We start from the raw sequence: 26,130 nt of genomic DNA, 5'->3' as shown, positions 1-26,130 counted from the left end.
TATCTCTTTCATTACGTACTCTTTATTAATAGTTATTTTGACATTAGGGACAATGTCATATTCTGATTGAGGGGAGAACAAACTTATATAAAAAAAAATTTTAAAAAAAAATAAATAAAAAAAATAATATATATTATTTTAAAATAAAATCATGTTTATTATTTGTATCTTAGTAATTTTTGCAAAAATTGTCATACATTACATGTTTGAAAGATTTAAATTAGAACATGCATTAATCTATTTAAGAATGTTTAAATTTTTATTTGAAAAAAAAAGTCAATTTTAATATTCTGATCAATATAAAAATATGATTTATGAAATCTTTTTGAGTGATTAACCATTGTGATAATATCAGGTATTAAAGTATATGGCCCAAGATATACCTTATAAGAGTGCCTATAATTTTAAACTCACACATATTTTGTGAGTGAGTGGAGAGGACTGAGAAAACAGCTTTCGAGCCTTTATTGATCATGAGAGAAACTATCTATTGTTTAGATCTTGAGTTCTTATTTTGAAGAAAAAAAACGATATTTCCTGAAAAAAAAACGGAGAAAAATACAAAAAGAAAGATATTGAATATCTATGTAATTTTTAAGTTATATGCTACGACCCATATATCTCTCATAAAAAAAAACAAAAAACAAAAAAGAGAGAGAAATTTATTGTACAAATTAAATAAATATGTGGTCAAGAAGCATAAACTTAGTCTGATTCCATGAAGTTATGCAAAAAAAAAATATCAGGAAAAAATATATAATAAGAACAACTAGATTTTGAATCAATGGATTTTCTATCTTTTGATTAGTTTGGCTCGTTTGTCTGTCTGCATTCTGTAAACCATTTTTCTGAGCATTTATCTGTATTCCAACTCCATGAGAGAAATCGTTGCCATAAATTGAAACATTTATTAACCTGTGAGGATATGGAGTTGAGACTCTTACTAGGAATTTCTGAAGGCCGTGTACATTTAACTACCTGAAATAAGGTTTGAATTGATCATCTCAAATTATTTCATAAATTATAATTATGATGATCTTGATATAACTTTGACAGTTTTCAAATTTAATTTAAACACTTAGATAGTTTTGATTACATTTCTATTTAAATTAATCAATATGTTTTGTATTGCTATTAACGCTTAAATTGCTAGGGACTAGCAATAAGCTTGTTGGAAGGTGTGATAAACATAAAAATTGTACATTAATTAAATAATTTAAAATATAAATATATAGTTTTTGTTTTATTAAATGTTTAAATATTATATGTTTTATAATAAATTGTATAAAATATAAGTTGTTGTGTAATTACAAGTTTTTAATATTTTTTACAGGTTCGATAAAACAAGAATAAACTTGGCGTTGCAAATGGGATTAAGATGATTCTTGGACCTGTAGAAAGTTGATGTTAATATCTACAATATTGGTGTCAAGCATGAGATAAAAATCCTCTCACAATTGGGATCAAATTAAGCAACAAATAAAGTTACCAAAGGAGTGGCAGTTTTACCATGCTCTAGTATTTTGACCATATCTCTCAAATTACTTGGTCAAATGATTTGAAAAAAATACCACAACTAGACAACTCAATTATCCACATGTTTCTTTTTATGTGAAGAAGCAAATTCCAAGAAGAAGATTTTCAAAAGTGATGTGTAATATAATATAATATCTTGGAACACCAATGAAGACTTTTGTGTAAAAAAATAATATTTTATTTGTGGTTGTCTTCCCAAATTTGACTATAAATAGGGGTGCATTGTAATGTATTGAGATACTCATTCTATGAACAAACCTTTGAGTTCAAAATATTTCTCTCTATATTTTTCCTTTATTTCTTCATTTAAATATAATTAACATGATAATTTCATATTCAAAGTTTTACAGTTTGAATAATGAATAGCTAACTTCCTAAAGTTGAGATGAAAAGGTGAAACTCTTGGCATGATAATAAGGTTACTAAAAGGTAAGAATCTATGTTTTATATTATTTAATCATTATTTATTGTTTATGTTATATTTATTTCTTTAAGCATTTTTATACCATACTTATAAGTGGGAGTTTTGATTTATTGTTGCTATATGTTACACTAAATTCTTGGAACCATTTAAATGTTAGTTTGGTATTACCAACCATTTAAAGTGGATGCCTTGATTTATTATATATGAATATATTATAATATTAATTTCTTGGTACCATTTAAATGTTAGTTTGGTTTTACCAACCATTTAAAGTGGGAACCTTGATTTACTATATATAAATATATCATAATATTAATTTCTTGGTACCATTTAAATGTTAGTTTGGTTTTACCAACCATTTAAAGTGGGAACCTTGATTTAGTGTTTACAAATATATATAGCACAATAAATACTTGACCACATTTATAAGTTTTAGTATATATTATATACTTATAAGATAATAATATATAACATAATATAAATATGATTATTTAATATATTGGAACCATTTTATTAAGTGGGTTCCAATATTGTTCGTTAATGTTAACTTTATTAAAATACCAAGAGTGGATCCTTTAATCTCAACTACTTAAATTAAAATTTGAACAATTAAAATTTACCCATTAAAGATTCAAACAATTAAAATTAAAAAGAAACAAAAAACAAAAACAAAACAAAAAGACATTGTAGTGGACTTGTAATTACCTTAGCTTCCCTGTGAATACGATATTCGGACTCACCGAATTATACTACTTGTGGACAACCTGCTCTTGGGAGTACAACAATCAAAGTCGCAACAGAAGTCATTGTGTTGCACCCCTTTTCGTGTTTTTCTATTTTTGATTACTTGTTGACAGACGATTTTCGGCTCAAATCATCTGAATCTCGATCGGGACCAGATAAGACATGTGAAATCAACGTAGCTCGGGCACTGCCGGATTTGGACAAAATTGTAGCCTAATTTGATTGTAAACGGGCAAACGAACGAGACTCATTACTCTGCAATGAGCTGGCGAGATTTTAGCCAAATTCCTTCTCTAAAAGCCTCTAATTTGCGATTTTCCGATTCTGTTAAGCTTATGTTTACTCGACAAATCCGCTTAGGTAGTTCGAAATTCGATTCATGTTCCAGTTTATCGTATCTCAAACATAAAAATAGCTTTACATTCGCTATTTTCTTCTTCTTTTTTTTTCTATTTTCTGGGAACATTTAGCGATTTTTGTTGTCGTGATCCGGTTCTGTGCGGAAGGGTATGACGCAGATTACTACGGAGACGGTTAACTCATGAAAAACAATTATTTCGAGCCTAACTTCATGGTTCTGATTGGGCGAGAGAAGTGCCGCGTGTTGTCCATCGCCGCCCGCTCTAACGTAGCTCGAGCACTGCCGGATTTGGACCAAATTGTAGCCTAATTTGATTGTAAACGGGCAAACGAACGAGACTCATTACTCCACAAGGAGCTGGCGAGATTTTAGCCGAATTCCTTCTCTAAGACCCTCTAATTTGCGATTTTCCACTTCTGTTAAGCTTCCGTTTCCTCGAGAAATCCGCTTAGGAAGTTCGAAATTCGATTTCGGTTCCATTTTATCGTATCTCAGCCATAATAATAGCTTTACATTCGCTATTTTCTTCTTCTTATTTTTTTTTCTCTTTTCTGGGAACATTTAGCAATTTTTTTGTCGTGAGCCGGTTCTGTGCGGAATGGTATGTCGCAGATTACTCCGGAGACGGTTAACTCATTAAAAACAATTTTCAACTGTTTTAGCCATAATTTACGTAAATGGTCGCGACACGAGGACTTCCCAGGGAGGTCACCCATCCTAGCTCTTCCATCGCACCAGAACGCTAAACTTCATGGGTTTAATTGGGCGAGATCAGTGCCGCGTGTTGTCCATCGCCGCCCGCTCCACACGTACTCGAGGGATACAAGAATAAACATCCTACTCAATGTCAGGTGCGATCATACCAGCACTAATGCACCGGATCCCATCCGAACTCCGGAGTTAAGCGTGCTTGGGCGAGAGCCGTACTAGCATGGGTGACCCCCTGGGAAGTCCTCATGTTGCATCCTTTTCGTGTTTTTCTATTTTGGATTACTTGTTGACAGACGATTTTCGGCTCAAATCATCTGAATCCTCATCGAGACAAGATAAGACATGTAAAATAAATGTAGCTCAGGAACTGCCGGATTTTGAAAAAATTTTAGCCTAATTTGATTGTAAACGGGCAATCGAACGAGACTCATTACTCCGCGATGAGCTGGCAAGATTTTAGCCGAATTCCTTCTCTAAGAACCTCTAATTTGCTATTTTCCGCTTCAGTTAAGCTTCCGTTTCCTCAAGAAATTCGTTTAGGAAGTTCGAAATTTGATTCTGGTTCCATTTTATTATATCCCTGTCATAATAATAGCTTTACATTCGCTATTTTCTTCTTCTTGTTTTTTTTTCTATTTTCTGGGAACATTTAGCGATTTTTTTTGTCGTGAGCCGGTTCTGTGCGGAAGGGTATGACGCAGATTACTCCGAAGACGGTTAACTCATTAAAAAGAATTATTTTGACTGTTTTAGCCATAATTTATGTAAACGGTCGCGACACGAGGACTGCCCAGGGAGGTCACCCATCCTAGCTCTGCCATCGCGCCAGAACGCTTAACTTCATGGTTCTGATTGGGCGAGAGAAGTGCCGCGTGTTGTCCATCGCAGCCCGGTCCACACGTACTCGAGGGATATAAGAATAAACATCCCATTCAATGTCTGGTACGATCATACCAGCACTAATGCACCGGATCCCATCAGAACTACCAAGTTAAGCGTGCCTGGGCGAGAGAAGTACTAGGATGGATGACCCCCTAAGAATTCCTCGTGTTGCACCCCTTTTCGTGTTTTTCTATTTTTGATTACATGTTGACGGACAATTTTAGGCTCAAATCATCTGAATCTCGATCGAGACCGGATAAGACATGTGAAATCAACGTAGTACGGGCACTGCCGGATTTTAACAAAATTGTAGGCTAATTTGATTGTAAACGGGCAAACGAACGAGCCTCATTACTCCGCAACGAGGTGGCAAGATTTTAGACGAATTCCTTCTCTAAGACCCTCTAATTTGCGATTTTCCGCTCTTGTTAATCTTTCGTTTCCTCGAGAAATCTTCTTAGGAAGTTTGAAATTCGATTTCGGTTCCATTTTATCGTATTCCAAGCATAATAATAGCTTTACATTCGCTATTTTCTTCTTCTTATTTTTTTTCTATTTTCTGGGAACATTTAGCGGTTTTTATTGTCGTGAGCCGGTTCTGTGCAGAAGGATATGACGAAGATTACTCCGGAAACGGTTAACTCATTAAAAACAATTATTTCGAATGTTTTAGCCATAATTTACGTAAGCGGTCGCGACACGAGGACAGCCCAGGGAGGTCAACAATCCTAGCTCTGCCATCACGCCAGAATGCTTAACTTCATGGTTCTTATTGGGCGAGAGCAGTACCGCGTGTTGTCCATCGCCGCCTGCTCCACACGTACTCGAGGGATATAAGAATAAAAATCCCATCAGAACTCCGAAGTTAAGCATGCTTGGGCGAGAGCAGTACTAGGATGGGTGACCCCCTGGGAAGTCCTCGTGTTGCACCCCTTTTCGTGTTTTTATATTTTTGGTTTCTTGTTGACATACGATTTTTGGCTCAAATCATATGAATCTCGATCGGGACCAGATAAGACATGTGAAATCGACGTAGCTCGGGCACTGACGGATTTGTACAAAATTGTAGCCTAATTTGATTGTAAACGGGCAAACGAACGAGACTCATTACTCCGCGATGAGCTGACGAGATTTTAGCCGAATTTCTTCTCCAAGACACTCTAATTTGCGATTTTTCGCTTCTGTTAAGATTCCGTTTCCTCGAGAAATCCGCTAAGGAAGTTTGAAATTCGATTCTGGTTCCATTTTATCGTATCTCAGGCTTAATAATGGCTTTACATTCGCTGTTTTCTTATTCTTATTTTTTTTTCTATAATTCTGGGAACATTTTGCGATTTTTGTTGTCGTGAGCCGGTACTGTGCGGAAGGGTATGACGCAGATTACTCCGGAGACGGTTAACTCATTAAAAACAATTTTCGACTGTTTTATCTATAATTTACGTAAATGGTCGCGACACGAGGACTTCATAGGGAGGTCACCCATCCTAGCTCTGCTATCGCACCAGAACGCTAACTTCATGGTTCTGATTGGACGAGAGCAGTGCCGCGTGTTGTCCATCGCCGTCCGCTCCACACGTACTCGAGGTATATAAGAATAAACATCCTACACAATGTAAGGTGCGATCATAACAGCACTAATGCACCGGATCCCATCAGAACACCGAAGTTAAGCGTGCTTGGGCGAGAGCCGTACTAGGATGGGTGACCCCCTGGGAAGTCCTCGTGTTGCACCCCTTTTCGTGTTTTTCTATTTTTGGGAAGTCCTCGTGTTGCACCCCTTTTCGTGTTTTTCTATTTTTGATTACTTGTTGACAGAAAATTTTCGGCTCAAATCATCTGAATCTCGATCGGGACCATATAAGACATGGGAAATCAACGTAACACGGGCACTGCCGGATTTGGACAAAATTGTAGGATAATTTGATTGTAAACGGGCAAACGAACGAGACTCATTACTCTGCAATGAGCTGACGAGATTTTAGCCGAATTCCTTCTCTAAGACCCTCTAATTTGCGATTTTCCGCTTCTGTTAAGCTTCTGTTTCCTCGAGAAATCCGCTTAGGAAGTCCGAAATTCGATTCCAGTTTCATTTTATCATATCCTATGCATAATAATAGCTTTACATTCGCTATTTTCTTCTTCTTAATTTTTTTTCAATTTTCTGGGAACATTTAGCAATTTTTGTTGTCGTGAGCCGGTTTTATGCAGAAGGGTATGACGCAGATTACTCCGGAGACGGTTAACTCATTAAAACAAATATTTCGACTGTTTTAGCCATAATTTACGTAAATGATCGCGACACGAGGATTTACCAGGGAGTGTCACCCATCCTAGCTCTTCCATCGCGCCACAACGCTTAACTTCATGGTTCTGATTGGGCGAGAGCAGTGCCGAGTGTTGTCCATCGCCGCCTGCTCCTACGTACTCGATGGATATAAGAATAAATATCCCACTCAATGTCAGGTGCGGTCATACCAGCAGTAATGCACCGGATCGCATTAGAACTCCGAAGTTAAGCGTGCTTGGGCGAGAGCTGTACTAGGATGGGTTACCACCTGGGAAGTCCTCGTGTTGCACCCCTTTTCGTGTTTTTCTATTTTTGATTACTTGTTGACAGACGATTTTCGGCTCAAATCATCTGAATCTCGATCGGGACCAGATAAGACATGTGAAATCAACGTAGCTCGGGCACTGCCGGATTTTGACAAAATTGTAACCAAATTTGATTGTTCCGCAATGAGCTGGCGAGATTTTAGCCGAATTCATTCTCTAAGACACTCTAATTTGCGATTTTTCCGCTTCTGTTAAGCTTCCGTTTCCTCGAGAAATCTGCTTAGGAAGTTCGAAATTCGATTCCGGTTCCATTTTATCTTATCTACGGCATAATAATAGCTTTACAATCGTTATTTTCTTATTCTTAATTTTTTTCTATTTTCTGGGAACATTTAACAATTTTTGTTGCCGTAAGCCGGTTATGTGCGGAAGGGTATGACGTAAATTACTCCGGAGACGGTTAACTCAATAAAAACAATTATTTCGATTGTTTTATCCATAATTTACGTAAACGGTCGCGTCACGAGGACTTTCGAGGGAGTCCACCCATCCTAGGTCTGCCATCGTGCTAGAACGCTTAACTTCATGGTTTTAATTGGGCGAGAGAAGTGCCATTTGTTGTCCATCGCCGTCCGCTCCACATGTACTCGAGAGATATAAGAATAACAATCCCACTGAATTTCGAGTGCGATTATACCAGCACTAATGCACTGGATCCCATCAGAACTCCGAATTTAAGCGTGCTTGGGCGACAGCAGTACTAGGATGGGTGACCCATTAAGAAGTCCTCGTGTTGCACCCCTTTTCGTGTTTTTCTATTTTTGATTACTTGTTGACAGATGATTTTCGGCTCAAATCATCTGAATCTCGATCGGGACCAAATAAGACATTCTTATTTTTTTTTTCTATTTTCTGGGAACATTTAGCGATTTTTGTTGTCGTGAGCCGGTTCTGTGCGGAAGGGTATGACGCAGATTACTCCGGAGACGATTAACTAATTAAAAACAATTATTTCGACTATTTTAGCCATAATTTAAGTAAACGATCGCGACACGAGAACTTCCCAGGGAGGTCACCCATCCTAGCTCTTTCATCGCGCCAGAACGCTTAACTTCATTGTTCTGATTGAGCGAGAGCAGTGCCGCGTGTTGTCCATCGCCGCCCGCTCCACACGTACTCGAGGGATATAAGAATAAACATCTCATTCAATGTCGGGCGCGATCATACCAGCACTAATGCACCGGATCCCATCAGAACTCCGAAGTTAAGCGTGCTTGGGCGAGAGCAGTACTAGGATGGGTGACCCCCTTGGAAGTCCTCGTGTTGCACCCATTTTCGTGTTTTTCTATTTTTGATTACTTGTTGACTGACGATTTTCGGCTCAAATCATCTGAATCTCGATCGGGACCAGATAAGACATGTGAAATCAACGTAGATCGGGCACTGCCGGATTTAGACAAAATTGAAGGCTAATTTGATTGTAAACGGGCAAACGAACGAGACTCAACACTCCGAAACGAGGTGGCGAGATTTTAGCCTAATTCCTTCTCTAAGACCCTCTAATTTGAGATTTTCAGCTTCTGTTAGGCTTCTGTTTCCTCGAGAAATCCGCTTAGGAAGTTCGAAATTCGATTCCGGTTCCATTTTATCTTATCTCAGGCATAATAATAGCTTTACATTCGCTATTTTCTTCTTCTTATTTTTTTCTTTTTTCTGGGAACATTTAGCGATTTTTGTTGTCGTGAGCCGGTTCTGTGCGAAAGGGTATGATGCAGATTACTCTGGAGACGGTTAACTCATTAAAAACAAATATTTCGACTGTTTTAGCCATAATTTATGTAAACGATCGCGACACGAGGATTTACCAGGGAGTGTCACCCATCCTAGCTCTTCCATCGCGCTAGAACGCTTAACTTCATGGTTCTTATTGGGCGAGAGCAGTGCCGAGTGTTGTCCATCGCCGCCCGCTCCTACGTACTCAAGGGTTATAAGAATAAACTTCCCACTCAATGTCGGGTGCGATCATACCAGCACTAATGCACCGGATCTTATCAGAACTCCGAAGTTAAGCGTGCTTGGGCGAGAGCAGTACTAGAATGGGTGACCCCTTGGAAGTACTCGTGTTGCACCCCTTTTCGTGTTTTTCTATTTTTGATTACTTGTTGACAGACGATTTTCGGCTCAAATCATCTAAATCTCGATCGGGACCTGATAAGACATGTGAAATCAACGTAGCTCGAGCACTGCCGGATTTGGACAAAATTGTAGGCTAATTTGATTGTAAACGGGCAAACGAACGAGACTCATTACTCCGCAATGAGATGGCGATATTTTAGCCGAATTCCTTCTCTAAGACCCTCTAATTTGCGATATACTGCTTCTGTTAAGCTTTCGTTTCCTCGAGAGATCCGCTTAGGAAGTTCGAAATTCTATTCCGGTTCCACTTTATCGTATCTCAGGATTAATAATAGCTTTACATTCGCTATTTTCTTCTTCTTAATTTTTTTTCTATTTTCTGGGAACATTTAGCGATTTTTGTTGTCGTGAGCCGGTTCTGTGCGAAAGGGTATGACAAATATTACTCCGGAGACGGTTAACTCATTAAAAACAAATATTTCGACTGTTTTAGCCATAATGTACGTAAACGATCGCGACACGAGGATTTAACAGGGAGTGTCACCCATCCTAGCTCTTCCAGCACGCTAGAACGCTTAACTTCATGGTTCTTATTGGGCGAGAGCAGTGCCGAGTGTTGTCCATCGCCGCCCGCTCCTACGTACTCAAGGGATAAAAGAATAAACTTCCCACTCAATGTCGGGTGCGATCATACCAGTACTAATGCACCGGATCTTATCAGAACTCCGAAGTTAAGCGTGCTTGGGCGAGAGCAGTACTAGAATGGGTGACCCCTTGGAAGTACTCGTGTTGCACCCCTTTTCGTGTTTTTCTATTTTTGATTACTTGTTGACAGACGATTTTCGGCTCAAATCTTCTGAATCTCGATCGGGACCTGATAAGACATGTGAAATCAACGTAGCTCGGGCACTGCCGGATTTGGACAAAATTGTAGGCTAATTTAATTGTAAACGGGCAAACGAACGAGACTCTTTACTCCGAAACGAGGTGGCGAGATTTTAGCCTAATTCCTTCTCTAAGACCCTCTAACTTGAGATTTTCAGCTTCTGTCAGGCTTCCGTTTCCTCGAGAAATCCGCTTAGAAAGTTCGAAATTCGATTCCGGTTTCATTTTATCGTATCCCAGGCATAATAATAGCTTTACATTCGCTATTTTCTTCTTCTTAATTTTTTTTCTATTTTCTGGGAACATTTAGCGATTTTTGTTGTCGTGAGCCGGTTCTGTGCGAAAGGGTATGAAAAATATTACTCCGGAGACGGTTAACTCATTAAAAACAAATATTTCGACTGTTTTAGCCATAATGTACGTAAACGATCGCGACATGAGGATTTAACAGGGAGTGTCACCCATCCTAGCTCTTCCAGCACGCTAGAACGCTTAACTTCATGGTTCTTATTGGGCGAGAGCAGTGCCGAGTGTTGTCCATCGCCGCCCGCTCCTACGTACTCAAGGGATAAAAGAATAAACTTCCCACTCAATGTCGGGTGCGATCATACCAGTACTAATGCACCGGATCTTATCAGAACTCCGAAGTTAAGCGTGCTTGGGCGAGAGCAGTACTAGAATGGGTGACCCCTTGGAAGTACTCGTGTTGCACCCCTTTTCGTGTTTTTCTATTTTTGATTACTTGTTGACAGACGATTTTCGGCTCAAATCTTCTGAATCTCGATCGGGACCTGATAAGACATGTGAAATCAACGTAGCTCGGGCACTGCCGGATTTGGACAAAATTGTAGGCTAATTTAATTGTAAACGTGCAAACGAACGAGACTCTTTACTCCGAAACGAGGTGGCGAGATTTTAGCCTAATTCCTTCTCTAAGACCCTCTAACTTGAGATTTTCAGCTTCTGTCAGGCTTCCGTTTCCTCGAGAAATCCGCTTAGAAAGTTCGAAATTCGATTCCGGTTTCATTTTATCGTATCCCAGGCATAATAATAGCTTTACATTCGCTATTTTCTTCTTCTTAATTTTTTTTCTATTTTCTGGGAACATTTAGCGATTTTTGTTGTCGTGAGCCGGTTCTGTGCGAAAGGGTATGACAAATATTACTCCGGAGACGGTTAACTCATTAAAAACAAATATTTCGACTGTTTTAGCCATAATGTACGTAAACGATCGCGACACGAGGATTTAACAGGGAGTGTCACCCATCCTAGCTCTTCCATCGCGCTAGAACGCTTAACTTCATGGTTCTTATTGGGCGAGAGCAGTGCCGAGTGTTGTCCATCGCCGCCCGCTCCTACGTACTCAAGGGATAAAAGAATAAACTTCCCACTCAATGTCGGGTGCGTTCATACCAGCACTAATGCACCGGATCTTATCAGAACTCCGAAGTTAAGCGTGCTTGGGCGAGAGCAGTACTAGAATGGGTGACCCCTTGGAAGTACTCGAGTTGCACCCCTTTTCGTGTTTTTCTATTTTTGATTACTTGTTGACAGACGATTTTCGGCTCAAATCTTCTGAATCTCGATCGGGACCTGATAAGACATGTGAAATCAACGTAGCTCGGGCACTGCCGGATTTGGACAAAATTGTAGGCTAATTTAATTGTAAACGGGCAAACGAACGAGACTCTTTACTCCGAAACGAGGTGGCGAGATTTTAGCCTAATTCCTTCTCTAAGACCCTCTAATTTGAGATTTTCAGCTTCTGTCAGGCTTTCGTTTCCTCGAGAAATCCGCTTAGAAAGTTCGAAATTCTATTCTGGTTTCATTTTATCGTATCCCAGCAATAATAATAGCTTTACATTCGCTATTTTCTTCTTCTTAATTTTTTTTCTATTTTCTGGGAACATTTAGCGATTTTTGTTGTCGTGAGCCGGTTCTGTGCGAAAGGGTATGACAAATATTACTCCGGAGATGGTTAACTCATTAAAAACAAATATTTCGACTGTTTTAGCCATAATGTACGTAAACGATCGCGACACGAGGATTTAACAGGGAGTGTCACCCATCCTAGCTCTTCCATCGCGCTAGAACGCTTAACTTCATGGTTCTTATTGGGCGAGAGCAGTGCCGAGTGTTGTCCATCGCCGCCCGCTCCACACGTACTCGAGGGATATAAGAATAAACATCCCACTCAATGTCGGGTACGATCATACCAGCATTAATGCACCGGATCCCATCAGAACTTCGAAGTTAAGTGTGCTTGAACGAGAGCAGTACTAGGGTGGGTGACCCCCTGGGAAGTTCTCGTGTTGCACCCTTTTTCGTGTTTTTCTATTTTTGATTACTTGTTGACAGACGATTTTCGGCTCAAATCATATGAATCTCGATCGGGACCTGATAAGACATGTGAAATCAACGTAGCTCGGGCACTGCCGGATTGGGACAAAATTGTAGTCTAATTTGATTGTAAACGGGCAAACGAACGAGACTCATTACTCCGCAATGAGCTTGCGAGATTTTAACCAAATTCCTTCTCTAAGACCCTCTAATTTGCGATTTTCCACTTCTGTTAACCTTCCGTTTCCTCGAGAAATCCGCTTAGGAAGTTCGAAATTCGATTTCGGTTCCACTTTATCGCAACCCATGCATAAGAAAAGCTTTACATTCGCTATTTTCTTCTTCTTATTTTTTTCCTATTTTCTGGGAAAATTAAGCGATTTTTGTTGTCGTGAGCCGGTTCTGTGCCGAAGAGTATGACCCAAATTACTCCGGAGACAGTCAACTAATTAAAAACAATTATGTCGACTGTTTTATCCATAATTTACGTAAACGGTCACGAACCGAGGACTTCCACGGGAGGTCACCCATCCTAGCTCTGCCATCGCGCCAGAACACTTAACTTCATGGTTCTGATTGGGCGAGAGCAGTGCCGCGTGTTGTCCATCGCAGCCCGTTCCACACGTACTCGAGGGATATTAGAATGAACATTCAACTCAATCTCTTGTGCGATCATACTAGCACTAATGCACCGGATCCCATCAGAACTCCGAAGTTAAGCGTGCTTGGGCGAGAGCAATACTAGGATGGTTGACCCCTGGGAAGTCCTCGTGTTGCACCCCTTTTCGTGTTTTTCTATTTTTGATTACTTGTTGACAGATGATTTTCGGCTCAAATCACTTGAATTTCGATCAGGACCAGATAAGACATGTGAAATCAACGTAGCTCGAACATTGCCGGATTTGGACAAAATTGTAGCCTAATTTGATTGTAAACAGGCAAACGAACGAGACTTTTTACTCCGCAATGAGCTGGCGAGATTTTAGCCGAATTTCTTCTCTAAAACCCTCTAATTTGCGATTTTCCGCTTCTGTTAAGCTTTCGTTTCCTCGATAAATCCGCTTAGGAAGTCCGAAATTGATTCCGGTTCCATTTTATTTTATCCCAGGCATAATAATTGCTTTACATTCGCTATTTTCTTCTTCTTATTTTTTTTCTGTTTTCTGGGAATACTTAGCGATTTTTGTTGTCGTGAGCCGGTTCTATGCAGAAGGGTATTACGTAGATTACTCCGGAGACGTTTAACTCATTAAAAACAATTATTTCGACTGTTTTATCCATAATTTACGTAAACGGTCGTGACACGAGTACTTCCCAGGGAGGTTACCCATCCTAGCTCTCCCATCGCACCAGAACGCTTAACATCATGGTTCTGATTAGGCGAGAGCAGTGCCGCGTGTTGTCCATCGTCGCTTTCTCCACACGTACTCTTGGGATATAAGAATAAACATCCACTCAATGTCGGGTGCGATCATACCAGCACTAATTCACCGGATCCCATAAGAACTCCAAAGTTAAGCGTGCTTGGGCGAGAGCAGTACTACGATAGGTGACCCCCAGGGAACTCCTCGTGTTGCACCCCTTTTCGTGGTTTTCTATTTTTGATTACTTGTTGACAGACGATTTTCGGCTCAAATAGATCGAGATTTTAGCCGAATTCCTTCTCTAAGGCCCTTTAATTTGCGATTTTCCGCTTCTGTTAACTTCCGTTTCCTCGAGAAATCCGCTTAGGAAGTTCGAAATTCGATTTCGGTTCCACTTTATCGTATCCCAGGCATAATAAAAGCTTTACATTCGATTTTTTCTTCTTTTTATTTTTTTCCTATTTTCTGGGAACATTTAGCGATTGTTGTCGTGAGCCGGTCTATGCGGAAGGGTATGACCCAGATTACTTCGGAGACGGGTAACTCATTAAAAACAATTATTTCGAATGTTTTATCCATAATTTATGTAAACGGTCGCGACACGAGGTCTTCCCAGGGAGGTCACCCATCCTAGCTCTCCCATCGCGCCAGAACACTTAACTTCATGGTTCTGATTGGGCGAGAGCAGTGCCGCGTGTTGTCCATCGCCGCCCGCTCCACACGTACTCGAGGGATATAAGAATAAATATCCCACTCAATGTCGGGTGCGATCATTCCCTCACTAATGCAGCAGATCCCATCAGAACTCCGAAGTTAAGCTTGCTTGGGCGAGAGCAGTACTAGGATGGGTGACCCCCTGATAAATCCTCGTGTTGCACCCTTTTTCGTGTTTTTCTATTTTTGATTACTTGTTGACAGATGATTTTCGGCTCAAAGCACTTGAATCTCGATCCGGACCAGATAAGACATGTGAAATCAACGTAGCTCGAACATTGCCGGATTTGGACAAAATTGTAGCCTAATTTGGTTGTAAACGAGCAAACGAACGAGATTAATTACTCCGCAATGAGCTGGCGAGATTTTAGTCGAATTTCTTCTCAAAAACCCTCTAATTTGCGATTTTCCGCTTCTGTTAAGCTTTCGTTTCCTCGAGAAATCCGCTTAGGAAGTCCGAAATTGATTTCGGTTCCATTTTATTTTATCCCAGGCATAATAATAGCTTTACATTCGCTATTTTCCTCTTCTTATTTTTTTCTGTTTTCTTGGAATACTTAGCGATTTTTGTTGTCGTTAGCCGGTTCTGTGCGGAAAGATATGACGCAGATTACTCCAGAGACGGTTAACTCATTAAAAACAATTATTTCGAATATTTTATCCATAATTTATGTAAACGGTCGCGACACGAGGTCTTCCCAGGGAGGTCACCCATCCTAGCTCTGCCATCGCGCCAGAATGCTTAACTTCATGGTTCTGATTGGGCGAGAGCAGTGCCGCGTGTTGTCCATCTCCGCCCGCTCCACACGTACGCGAGGCATATAAGAATAAAAATCCCACTCAATGTGGGGTGCGATCATACCAGCACTAATGCACCGGATCCCATCAGAACTCCGAAGTTAAGCGTGCTTGGGCGAGACCAGTACTAGGATAGGTGACCCCCAGGGAACTCCTCGTGTTGCACCCCTTTTCGTGTTTTTCTATTTTTGATTACTTGTTGACAGACGATTTTCGGCTCAAATAATCTGAATCTCGATCGGGACTAGATAAGACATGTGAAATCAACGTAGGTCGGACACTGCCGGATTTGGACAAAATTGTAGGCTAATTCGATTGTAAACGGGCAAACGAACGAGACTCATTGCTCCGCAGTGAGCTGGCGAGATTTTAGCCGAATTCCTTCTTTAAGGCCCTCTAATTTGCGATTTTCTGCTTCTGTTAAGCTTCCGTTTCCTAGAGAAATCCGCTTAGGAAGTTCGAAATTCGATTTCGGTTCCACTTTATCGTATCCCAAGCATAATAAAAGCTTTACATTCGCTATTTTCTTCTTCTTATTTTTTTCCTATTTTCTGGGAACATTTAGAGATGTTTGTTGTCGTGAGCCGGTTCTGTGCGGAAGGGTATGACCCAGATTACTCCGGAGACGGTTAACTCATTAAAAACAATTATTTCGAATGTTTTATCCATAATTTATGTAAACGGTCGCGACACGAGGTCTTCCCAGGGAAGTCACCCATCCTAGCTCTGCCATCGCGCCAGAATGCTTAACTTCATGGTTCTGATTGGGCGAGAGCAGTGCCGCGTGTTGTCCATCTCCGCCCGCTCCACACGTATGCGAGGCATATAAGAATAAAAATCCCACTCAATGTGGGGTGCGATCATACCAGCACTAATGCACCGGATCCCATCAGAACTTCGAAGTTAAGCGTGCTTGGGCGAGACCAGTACTAGGATAGGTGACCCCCAGGGAACTCCTCGTGTTGCACCCCTTTTCGTGGTTTTCTATTTTTGATTACTTGTTGACAGACGATTTTCGGCTCAAATAATCTGAATCTCGATCGGGACCAGATAAGACATGTGAAATCAACGTAGGTCGGACACTGCCGGATTTGGACAAAATTGTAGCCTAATTTGATTGTAAACGGGCAAACGAACGAGACTCATTCCTCCGCAATGAGCTGACGAGATTTTAGCCGAATTCCTTCTCTAAGGCCCTTTAATTTGCGATTTTCCGCTTCTGTTAACTTCCGTTTCCTCGAGAAATCCGCTTAGGAAGTTCGAAATTCGATTTCGGTTCCACTTTATCGTATCCCAGGCATAATAAAAGCTTTACATTCGCTATTTTCTTCTTCTTATTTTTTTCCTATTTTCTGGGAACATTTAGAGATGTTTGTTGTCTTGAGCCGGTTCTGTGCGGAAGGGTATGACCCAGATTACTCCGGAGACGGTTAACTCATTAAAAACAATTATTTCGAATGTTTTATCCATAATTTATGTAAACGGTCGCGACACGAGGTCTTCCCAGGGAGGTCACCCATCCTAGCTCTGCCATCGCGCCAGAATGCTTAACTTCAATGCTCATTTGGGCGAGAGCAGTGCCGCGTGTTGTCCATCTCCGCCCGCTCCACACGTACGCGAGGCATATAAGAATAAAAATCCCACTCAATGTGGGGTGCGATCATACCAGCACTAATGCACCGGATCCCATCAGAAATCCGAAGTTAAGCGTGCTTGGACGAGAGCAGTACTAAGACGGGTGACCCCCTGGTAAGTCCTCTTGTTGCACTCTTTTTCGTGTTTTTCTATTTTTGATTACTTGTTGACATATGATTTTCGGCTCAAATCACTTGAATCTCGATCGGGACAGGATAAGACATGTGAAATAAACGTAGCTCGAACATTGCCGGATTTGGACAAAATTGTAGCATAATTTGGTTGTAAACGGGCAAACGAACGAGACTTATTACTCTGCAATGAGCTGGCCAGATTTTAGCCGAATTTCTTCTCTAAAACCCTCTAATTTGCGATTTTCCGCTTCTGTTAAGCTTTCGTTTCCTCGAGAAATCCGCTTAGGAAGTCCGAAATTGATTCCGGTTCCATTTTATTTTATCCCAGGCATAATAATAGCTTTACATTCGCTATTTTCCTCTTCTTATTTATTTCTATTTTATGGGAATACTTAGCGATTTTTGTTGTCGTGAGCCGGTTCTGTGCGGAAGGGTATGACGCAGATTACTCCGGAGACGGTTAACTCATTAAAAACAATTATTTCGAATGTTTTATCCATAATTTATGTAAACGGTCGCGACACGAGGTCTTCCCAAGGAGGTCACCCATCCTAGCTCTGCCATCGCGCAGAATGCTTAACTTCATGGTTCTGATTGGGCGAGAGCAGTGCCGCGTGTTGTCCATCTCCGCCCGCTCCACACGTACGCGAGGCATATAAGAATAAAAATCCCACTCAATGTGGGGTGCGATCATACCAGCACTAATGCACCGGATCCCAACAGAACTCCGAAGTTAAGCGTGCTTGGGCGAGACCAGTACTAGGATAGGTGACCCCCAGGGAACTCCTTGTGTTGCACCCCTTTTCGTGTTTTTCTATTTTTGATTACTTGTTGACAGACGATTTTTGGCTCAAATAATCTGAATCTCTATCGGGACCTGATAAGACATGTGAAATCAACGTAGCTCGGGCACTGCCGGATTCGGACAAAATTGTAGCCTAATTTGATTGTAAACGGGCAAACGAACGAGACTCATTACTCCGCAATGAGCTTGCGAGATTTTAACCAAATTCCTTTTCTAAGACCCTCTAATTTGCGATTTTCCACTTCTGTTAACCTTCCGTTTCCTCGAGAAATCCGCTTAGGAAGTTCGAAATTCGATTTCGGTTCCACTTTATCGTATCCCAGGCATAATAAAAGCTTTACATTCGCTATTTTCTTCTTCTTATTTTTTTCCTATTTTCTGGGAACATTTAGCGATTTTTGTTGTCGTGAGCTGATTCTGTGCGGAAGGGTATGACGCAGATTACTCCGGAGACGGTTAACTCATTAAAAACAATTATTTCGAATGTTTTATCCATAATTTATGTAAACGGTCGCGACACGAGGTCTTCCTAGGGAGGTCACCCATCCTAGCTCTACCATCGCGCCAGAATGCTTAACTTCATGGTTCTGATTGGGCGGGAGCAGTGCCGCGTGTTGTCCATCTCTGCCCGCTCCACACGTACGCGAGGCATATAAGAATAAAAATCCAACTCAATGTGGGGTGCGACCATACCAGCACTAATGCACCGGATCCCATCAGAACTCCGAAGTTAAGCGTGCTTGGACGAGTCCAGTACTAGGATAGGTGACCCCCAGGGAACTTCTCGTGTTGCACCCCTTTTCGTGTTTTTCTATTTTGATTACTTGTTGACAGACGATTTTCGGCTCAAATAATCTGAATCTCGATCGGGACTAGATAAGACATGTGAAATCAACGTAGGTCGGACACTGTCGGATTTGGACAAAATTGTAGCCTAATTCGATTGTAAACGGGCAAACGAACGAGACTCATTGCTCCGCAATGAGCTGGCAAGATTTTAGCCGAATTCCTTCTTTAAGGCCCTCTAATTTGCGATTTTCCGCTTCTGTTAAGCTTCCGTTTCCTCGAGAAATCCGCTTAGGAAGTTCGAAATTCGATTTCGGTTCCACTTTATCGTATCCCTGGCATAATAAAAGCTTTACATTCGCTATTTTTTTCTTCTTATTTTTTTCCTATTTTCTGGGAACATTTAGAGATGTTTGTTGTCGTGAGCCGGTTCTGTGCGGAAGGGTATGACCCAGATTACTCCGGAGACGGTTAACTCATTAAAAACAATTATTTCGAATGTTTTATCCATAATTTATGTAAACGGTCACGACACGAGGTCTTCCCAGGGAGGTCACCCATCCTCGCTCTGCCATCGCGCCAGAATGCTTAACTTCAATGCTCATTTGGGCGAGAGCAGTGCCGCGTATTGTCCATCGCCGCCCGCTCCACACGTACACGAGGCATATAAGAATAAAAATCCCACTCAATGTGGGGTGCGATCATACCAGCACTAATGCACCGGATCCCATCAGAACTCCGAAGTTAAGCGTGCTTGGGCGAGAGCAGTACTAAGACGGGTGACCCCCTGGTAAGTCCTCGTGTTGCACCCTTTTTCGTGTTTTTCTATTTTTGATTACTTGTTGACAGATGATTTTCGGCTCAAATCACTTGAATATCGATCAAGACCAGATAAGACATGTGAAATCAACGTAGCTCGAACATTGCCGGATTTGGACAAAATTGTAGCATAATTTGGTTGTAAACGGGCAAACGAACGAGACTTATTACTCCGCAATGAGCTGGCGAGATTTTAGCCGAATTTCTTCTTTAAAACCCTCTAATTTAAGATTTTCCGCTTCTGTTAAGCTTTCGTTTCCTCGAGAAATCCGCTTAGGAAGTCCGAAATTGATTCCGGTTCCATTTTATTTTATCCCAGGCATAATAATAGCTTTACATTCGCTATTTTCCTCTTCTTATTTATTTCTATTTTATGGGAATACTTAGCGATTTTTGTTGTTGTGAGCCGGTTCTGTGCGGAAGGGTATGACGCAGATTACTCCGGAGACGGTTAACTCATTAAAAACAATTATTTCGAATGTTTTATCCATAATTTATGTAAACGGTCGCAACACGAGGTCTTCCCAAGGAGGTCACCCATCCTAGCTCTGCCATCGCGCCAGAATGCTTAACTTCATGGTTCTGATTGGGCGAGAGCAGTGCCGCGTGTTGTCGATCTCCGCCCGCTCCACACGTACGCGAGGCATATAAGAATAAAAATCCCACTCAATGTGGGGTGCGATCATACCAGAACTAATGCACCGGATCCCATCAAAACTCCGAAGTTAAGCGTGCTTGGGCGAGACCAGTACTAGGATAGGTGACCCCCAGGCAACTCCTCGTGTTGCACCCCTTTTCGTGTTTTTCTATTTTTGATTACTTGTTGAAAGACGATTTTTGGCTCAAATAATCTGAGTCTCTATCGGGACCTCATAAGACATGTGAAATCAACGTAGCTCGGGCACTGCCGGATTCGGACAAAATTGTAGCCTTATTTGATTGTAAACGGGCAAACGAACGAGACTCATTACTCCGCAATGAGCTTGCGAGATTTTAACCAAATTCCTTCTCTAAGACCCTCTAATTTGCGATTTTCCACTTCTGTTAACCTTCCGTTTCCTCGAGAAATCCGCTTAGGAAGTTCGAAATTCGATTTCGGTTCCACTTTATCGTATCCCAGGCATAATAAAAGCTTTACATTCGCTATTTTCTTCTTCTTATTTTTTTCCTATTTTCTGGGAACATTTAGCGATTTTTGTTGTCGTGAGCTGATTCTGTGCGGAAGGGTATGACGCAGATTACTCCGGAGACGGTTAACTCATTAAAAACAATTATTTCGAATGTTTTATCCATAATTTATGTAAACGGTCGCGACACGAGGTCTTCCTAGGGAGGTCACCCATCCTAGCTCTGCCATCGCGCCAGAATGCTTAACTTCATGGTTCTGATTGGGCGGGAGCAGTGCCGCGTGTTGTCCATCTCTGCCCGCTCCACACGTACGCGAGGCATATAAGAATAAAAATCCAACTCAATGTGGGGTGCGACCATACCAGCACTAATGCACCGGATCCCATCAGAACTCCGAAGTTAAGCGTGCTTGGACGAGACCAGTACTAGGATAGGTGACCCCCAGGGAACTTCTCGTGTTGCACCCCTTTTCGTGTTTTTCTATTTTTGATTACTTGTTGACAGACGATTTTCGGCTCAAATAATGTGAATCTCGATCGGGACTAGATAAGACATGTGAAATCAACGTAGGTCGGACACTGCCGGATTTGGACAAAATTGTAGCCTAATTCGATTGTAAACGGGCAAACGAACGAGACTCATTGCTCCGCAATGAGCTGGCGAGATTTTAGCCGAATTCCTTCTTTAAGGCCCTCTAATTTGCGATTTTCCGCTTCTGTTAAGCTTCCGTTTCCTCGAGAAATCCGCTTAGGAAGTTCGAAATTCGATTTCGGTTCCACTTTATCGTATCCCTGGCATAATAAAAGCTTTACATTCGCTATTTTCTTCTTCTTATTTTTTTCCTATTTTCTGGGAACATTTAGAGATGTTTGTTGTCGTGAGCCGGTTCTGTGCGGAAGGGTATGACCCAGATTACTCCGGAGACGGTTAACTCATTAAAAACAATTATTTCGAATGTTTTATCCATAATTTATGTAAACGGTCACGACACGAGGTCTTCCCAGGGAGGTCACCCATCCTAGCTCTGCCATCGCGCCAGAATGCTTAACTTCAATGCTCATTTGGGCGAGAGCAGTGCCGCGTATTGTCCATCGCCGCCCGCTCCACACGTACACGAGGCATATAAGAATAAAAATCCCACTCAATGTGGGGTGCGATCATACCAGCACTAATGCACCGGATCCCATCAGAACTCCGAAGTTAAGCGTGCTTGGGCGAGACCAGTACTAAGATGGGTGACCCCCTGGTAAGTCCTCGTGTTGCTCCCCTTTTCGTGTTTTTCTATTTTTGATTACTTGTTGACAGATGATTTTCGGCTCAAATAATCTGAATCTCGATTAGGACCAGATAAGACATGTGAAATCAACGTAGCTCAGGCACTGCCGGATTTGGACAAAATTGTAGGCTAATTTGATTGTAAACGGGCAAACGAACGAGACTCATTACTCCGCAATGAGATGGCGATATTTTAGCCGAATTCCTTCTCTAAGACCCTCTAATTTGCGATATACTGCTTCTGTTAAGCTTTCGTTTCCTCGAGAGATCCGCTTAGGAAGTTCGAAATTCTATTCCGGTTCCACTTTATCGTATCTCAGGATTAATAATAGCTTTACATTCGCTATTTTCTTCTTATTTTTTTCCTATTTTCTGGGAACATTTAGAGATTTTTGTTGTCGTGAGCCGGTTCTGGGCAGAAGGATATGAGGCAGATTACTCTGCAGACGGTTAACTCATTAAAAACAATTATTTCAACTGTTTTAGTCCATAATTTACGTAAACCGTCGCGACACAAGGACTTTCCAGGGATGTCACCCATCCTAGCTCTACCATCGCGCCAGAACGCTTAACTTCTTGGTTCTGATTGGGCGAGAGCAGTGCCGCGTATTTTCCATCGCCGCCCGCTCCACACGTACTCGAGGGATATAAGAATAAACATCCCACTCAATGTCCGGTGCGATCATACCAGCACTAATGCACCGGATCCCATCAGAACTCCGAAGTTAAGCGTGCTTGGGCGAGACCAGTACTAGGATAGGTGACCCCCAGGGAACTCCTCGTGTTGCACCTCTTTTCGTGTTTTTCTATTTTTGATTACTTGTTGACAGACGATTTTCGGCTCAAATCATCTGAATCTCGATCGGGACCACATAAGACGTGAAATCAACGTAGCTCGGGCACTGCCGGATTTTGACAAAATTGTAACCTAACTTGATTGTAAACGGGCAAACGAATGAGACTCATTATTCCGCAATGAGCTGGCGAGATTTTAGCTGAATTCCTTCTCTAATACCCTCTAATTTGCGATTTTCTGTTTCTGTTAATCTTCCGTTTCATCGAGAAATCCGCTTAGGAAGTCCGAAATTCGATTCAGGTTCCATTTTATCGTATCCTAGGAATATTAATAACTTTCTATTCGCTATTTTCTTCTTCTTAATTATTTTTCTATTTTCTGGGAACATTTAGCAATTTTTGTTGTTGTGAGCCGGTTCTGTGCGGAAGGGTATGATGCAGATTATTCCGGAGACGGTTAACTCATTAAAAACAATTATTTCGACTGTTTTCTCTATAATTTACGTAAACGGTCACGACACGAGTAGTTCCCAAGGAAGTCACCCATCCTAGCTCTGACATCGCGCAAGAACGCTTAACTTCATGGTTCTGATTGGGCGAGATCAGTACCTCGAGGGATATAAGAATAAACATCCCTCTCAATGTCTGGTGCGATCATACCATCACTAATTCACCGGATCCCATCAGAACTCCGAAGTTATGCGTGCTTGGGCGAGAGCTATACTAGGATGGGTGACCCCCTGGGAAGTCCTCAAGTTGCACCCTTTTTAGTGTTTTTCTTTTGTTGATTACTTGTTGACAGACGATTTTCGGCTCAAATAATCTGAATCTTTTTCGGAACCAGATAAGACATGTGAAATCAACGCAGCTCGGGCACTGCCGGATTTGGACAAAATTGTAGGTTAATTTGATTGTAAACGGGCAAAAGAACGAGACTCATTCTACGCAATGAACTGGCGAGATTTTAGCCGAATTCCTTCTCTAAGACCCTCTAATTTGCGATTTTCCGCTTCTGTTAAGCTTCCGTTTCCTCGAGAAATCCGCTTAGGAAGTCCGAAATTCGAATCTGGTTCCACTTTATCGTATCCCAAGCATAATAATAGCTTTACATTCCCTATTTTCTTCTTCCTATTTTTTTTGTATTTTCTGGGAACATTTGGCGATTTTTGTTGTCGTGAGCCTGTTCTGAGCGGAAGGGTATTACGTAGATTACTCCGTAGAAGTTTACCTCATTAAAATTAATTATTTCGACTGTTTTATCCATAATGTACGTAAACGGTCGCGACACAAGGACTTTCCAGGGAGGTCACACATCCTAGCTCTGCCATCGCGCCAGAACGCTTAACTTCATGGTTCTGATTGGGCAAGAGCAGTGCCGCGTGTTGCCCATCGCCGCCCACTCCACACGTACTCGAGGGATATAAGAATAAACATCCCGCTCAATTCGGGTCCGATCATACCAGCACTAATGCATCGGATCCCATCAGAACTCCGAAGTTAAGCGTGCTTGGGCGAGAGCAGTACTAGGATGGTTGACCCCCTGGGAAGTCCTCGTGTTGCACCCCTTTTCGTGTTTTTCTATATTTGATTACTTGTTGACATGCGATTTTTGGCTCAAATCATATGAATCTCGATCGAGATCAGATAAGACATGTGAAATCAACGTAGCTCGGGCACTGCCGGATTTGAACAAAATTGTAGCCTAATTTGATTGTAAACGGGCAAACGAACGAGACTTATTACTCCGCAACGAGGTGGCGAGATTTTAGCTGAATTCCTTCTCTAAAACCCTCTAATTTGCGATTTTCCGCTTCTATTAAGCTTCCGTTTCCTCGATAAATCCGCTTAGGAAGTTCGAAATTCGATTCCGGTTCCATTTATCGTATCCCAGGCATAATAATAGTTTTACATTCGCTATTTTCTTCTTCTTAATTTGTTTATATTTTCTGGGAACTTTTAGCAATTTTTGTTGTTGTGAGCCGGTTCTGTGCGGAAGGGTATGACGCAGATTATTCCGGAGACGGTTAACTCATTAAAAACAATTATTTCGACTGTTTTCTCTATAATTTACGTAAACGGTCACGACACGAGTACTTCCCAAGGAGGTCACCCATCCTAGCTCTGACATCGCGCAAGAACGCTTAACTTCATGGTTCTGATTGGGAGAGATCAGTGCCTCGAGGGATATAAGAATAAACATCCCTCTCAATGTCGGGTGCGATCATACCATCACTAATTCACCGGATCCCATCAGAACTCCGAAGTTAAGCGTGCTTGGGCGAGAGCTATACTAGGATGGGTGACACCCTAGGAAGTCCTCGTGTTGCACCCTTTTTAGTGTTTTTCTTTTGTTGATTACTTGTTGACAGACGATTTTCGGCTCAAATAATCTGAATCTTTTTCGGGACCAGATAAGACATGTGAAATCAACGCAGCTCGGGCACTGCCGGATTTGGACAAAATTGTAGGTTAATTTGATTGTAAACGGGCAAAAGAACGAGACTCATTCTACGCAATGAGCTGGCGAGATTTTAGCCGAATTCATTCTCTAAGACCCTCTAATTTGCGATTTTCCGCTTCTGTTAAGCTTCCGTTTTCTCGAGAAATCCGCTTAGGAAGTCCGAAATTCGATTCTGGTTCCATTTTATCGTATCCCAAGCATAATAATAGCTTTACATTCCCTATTTTCTTCTTCTTATTTTTTTTGTATTTTCTGGGAACATTTGGCGATTTTTGTTGTCGTGAGCCTGTTCTGAGCGGAAGGGTATTACGTAGATTACTCCGTAGAAGGTTACCTCATTAAAAACAATTATTTCGACTGTTTTATCCATAATGTACGTAAACGGTCGCGACACAAGGACTTCCTAGGGAGGTCACACATCCTAGCTCTGCCATCGCGCCAGAACGCTTAACTTCATGGTTCTGATTGGGCAAGAGCAGTGCCGCGTGTTGACCATCGCCGCCCACTCCACACGTACTCGAGGGATATAAGAATAACATCCCACTAAATTCGGGTGCGATCAAACCAGCACTAATGCATCGGATCCCATCAGAACTCCGAAGTTAAGCGTGCTTGGGCGAGAGCAGTACTAGGATGGTTGACCCCTTGAGAAGTCCTCGTGTTGCACCCCTTTTCGTGTTTTTCTATATTTGATTACTTGTTGACATGCGATTTTCGGCTCAAATCATATGAATCTCGATCGAGATCAGATAAGACATGTGAAATCAACGTAGCTCGGGCACTGCCGGATTTGAACAAAATTGTAGCCTTATTTGATTGTAAACGGGCAAATGAACGAAACTCA

At 41.5% G+C, this 26,130-nt stretch overlaps 26 non-coding genes and 3 pseudogenes across 26 annotated transcripts; all 29 read left to right on the top strand.

The window, feature by feature from the left end:
• The window catches only part of LOC142505942 (uncharacterized), a 147,436-nt pseudogene that overhangs the window by 66,031 nt on the left and 55,275 nt on the right, over positions 1–26,130 (top strand).
• On the top strand, positions 3,915–4,033 carry LOC142506658 (5S ribosomal RNA). The gene has a single exon (XR_012804943.1). It is a non-coding gene; the product is annotated as a 5S ribosomal RNA (ribosomal RNA).
• On the top strand, positions 4,717–4,835 carry LOC142510106 (5S ribosomal RNA). The gene has a single exon (XR_012808238.1). It is a non-coding gene; the product is annotated as a 5S ribosomal RNA (ribosomal RNA).
• Positions 6,274–6,392, top strand: LOC142517518 (5S ribosomal RNA). The gene has a single exon (XR_012813259.1). It is a non-coding gene; the product is annotated as a 5S ribosomal RNA (ribosomal RNA).
• On the top strand, positions 7,120–7,238 carry LOC142506504 (5S ribosomal RNA). Its single transcript, XR_012804793.1, has one exon. It is a non-coding gene; the product is annotated as a 5S ribosomal RNA (ribosomal RNA).
• Positions 7,895–8,013, top strand: LOC142509578 (5S ribosomal RNA). The gene has a single exon (XR_012807745.1). It is a non-coding gene; the product is annotated as a 5S ribosomal RNA (ribosomal RNA).
• Positions 8,425–8,543, top strand: LOC142513489 (5S ribosomal RNA). The gene has a single exon (XR_012809433.1). It is a non-coding gene; the product is annotated as a 5S ribosomal RNA (ribosomal RNA).
• On the top strand, positions 9,226–9,343 carry LOC142516745 (5S ribosomal RNA). The gene has a single exon (XR_012812525.1). It is a non-coding gene; the product is annotated as a 5S ribosomal RNA (ribosomal RNA).
• LOC142506395 (5S ribosomal RNA) lies at positions 10,028–10,145 on the top strand. Its single transcript, XR_012804689.1, has one exon. It is a non-coding gene; the product is annotated as a 5S ribosomal RNA (ribosomal RNA).
• Positions 10,830–10,947, top strand: LOC142506394 (5S ribosomal RNA). Its single transcript, XR_012804688.1, has one exon. It is a non-coding gene; the product is annotated as a 5S ribosomal RNA (ribosomal RNA).
• On the top strand, positions 11,632–11,749 carry LOC142508154 (5S ribosomal RNA). Its single transcript, XR_012806382.1, has one exon. It is a non-coding gene; the product is annotated as a 5S ribosomal RNA (ribosomal RNA).
• LOC142507309 (5S ribosomal RNA) lies at positions 12,435–12,553 on the top strand. Its single transcript, XR_012805569.1, has one exon. It is a non-coding gene; the product is annotated as a 5S ribosomal RNA (ribosomal RNA).
• On the top strand, positions 13,237–13,354 carry LOC142507149 (5S ribosomal RNA). Its single transcript, XR_012805412.1, has one exon. It is a non-coding gene; the product is annotated as a 5S ribosomal RNA (ribosomal RNA).
• LOC142516740 (5S ribosomal RNA) lies at positions 14,036–14,154 on the top strand. The gene has a single exon (XR_012812520.1). It is a non-coding gene; the product is annotated as a 5S ribosomal RNA (ribosomal RNA).
• Positions 14,699–14,817, top strand: LOC142511102 (5S ribosomal RNA; annotated as a pseudogene).
• Positions 15,499–15,617, top strand: LOC142513776 (5S ribosomal RNA). Its single transcript, XR_012809704.1, has one exon. It is a non-coding gene; the product is annotated as a 5S ribosomal RNA (ribosomal RNA).
• LOC142515114 (5S ribosomal RNA) lies at positions 16,301–16,419 on the top strand. Its single transcript, XR_012810974.1, has one exon. It is a non-coding gene; the product is annotated as a 5S ribosomal RNA (ribosomal RNA).
• LOC142509076 (5S ribosomal RNA) lies at positions 17,101–17,219 on the top strand. The gene has a single exon (XR_012807264.1). It is a non-coding gene; the product is annotated as a 5S ribosomal RNA (ribosomal RNA).
• Positions 17,900–18,018, top strand: LOC142516012 (5S ribosomal RNA). The gene has a single exon (XR_012811829.1). It is a non-coding gene; the product is annotated as a 5S ribosomal RNA (ribosomal RNA).
• On the top strand, positions 18,702–18,820 carry LOC142514874 (5S ribosomal RNA). The gene has a single exon (XR_012810749.1). It is a non-coding gene; the product is annotated as a 5S ribosomal RNA (ribosomal RNA).
• LOC142514248 (5S ribosomal RNA) lies at positions 19,502–19,620 on the top strand. Its single transcript, XR_012810151.1, has one exon. It is a non-coding gene; the product is annotated as a 5S ribosomal RNA (ribosomal RNA).
• LOC142509310 (5S ribosomal RNA) lies at positions 20,302–20,420 on the top strand. Its single transcript, XR_012807490.1, has one exon. It is a non-coding gene; the product is annotated as a 5S ribosomal RNA (ribosomal RNA).
• LOC142513948 (5S ribosomal RNA) lies at positions 21,104–21,222 on the top strand. The gene has a single exon (XR_012809868.1). It is a non-coding gene; the product is annotated as a 5S ribosomal RNA (ribosomal RNA).
• Positions 21,905–22,023, top strand: LOC142514744 (5S ribosomal RNA). The gene has a single exon (XR_012810622.1). It is a non-coding gene; the product is annotated as a 5S ribosomal RNA (ribosomal RNA).
• On the top strand, positions 22,705–22,823 carry LOC142515251 (5S ribosomal RNA). The gene has a single exon (XR_012811106.1). It is a non-coding gene; the product is annotated as a 5S ribosomal RNA (ribosomal RNA).
• LOC142511340 (5S ribosomal RNA) lies at positions 23,472–23,590 on the top strand (annotated as a pseudogene).
• LOC142514925 (5S ribosomal RNA) lies at positions 24,272–24,390 on the top strand. The gene has a single exon (XR_012810797.1). It is a non-coding gene; the product is annotated as a 5S ribosomal RNA (ribosomal RNA).
• On the top strand, positions 25,039–25,157 carry LOC142509212 (5S ribosomal RNA). Its single transcript, XR_012807397.1, has one exon. It is a non-coding gene; the product is annotated as a 5S ribosomal RNA (ribosomal RNA).
• Positions 25,838–25,956, top strand: LOC142514525 (5S ribosomal RNA). Its single transcript, XR_012810414.1, has one exon. It is a non-coding gene; the product is annotated as a 5S ribosomal RNA (ribosomal RNA).

The sequence above is a fragment of the Primulina tabacum genome, chromosome 10 (genome assembly GCF_025594145.1).
Source record: "Primulina tabacum isolate GXHZ01 chromosome 10, ASM2559414v2, whole genome shotgun sequence".
Classification (NCBI taxonomy): domain Eukaryota; kingdom Viridiplantae; phylum Streptophyta; class Magnoliopsida; order Lamiales; family Gesneriaceae; genus Primulina; species Primulina tabacum.
Note: the sequence above shows the minus strand (reverse complement) of the source record. Positions and strands in the feature narration are given on the sequence as shown.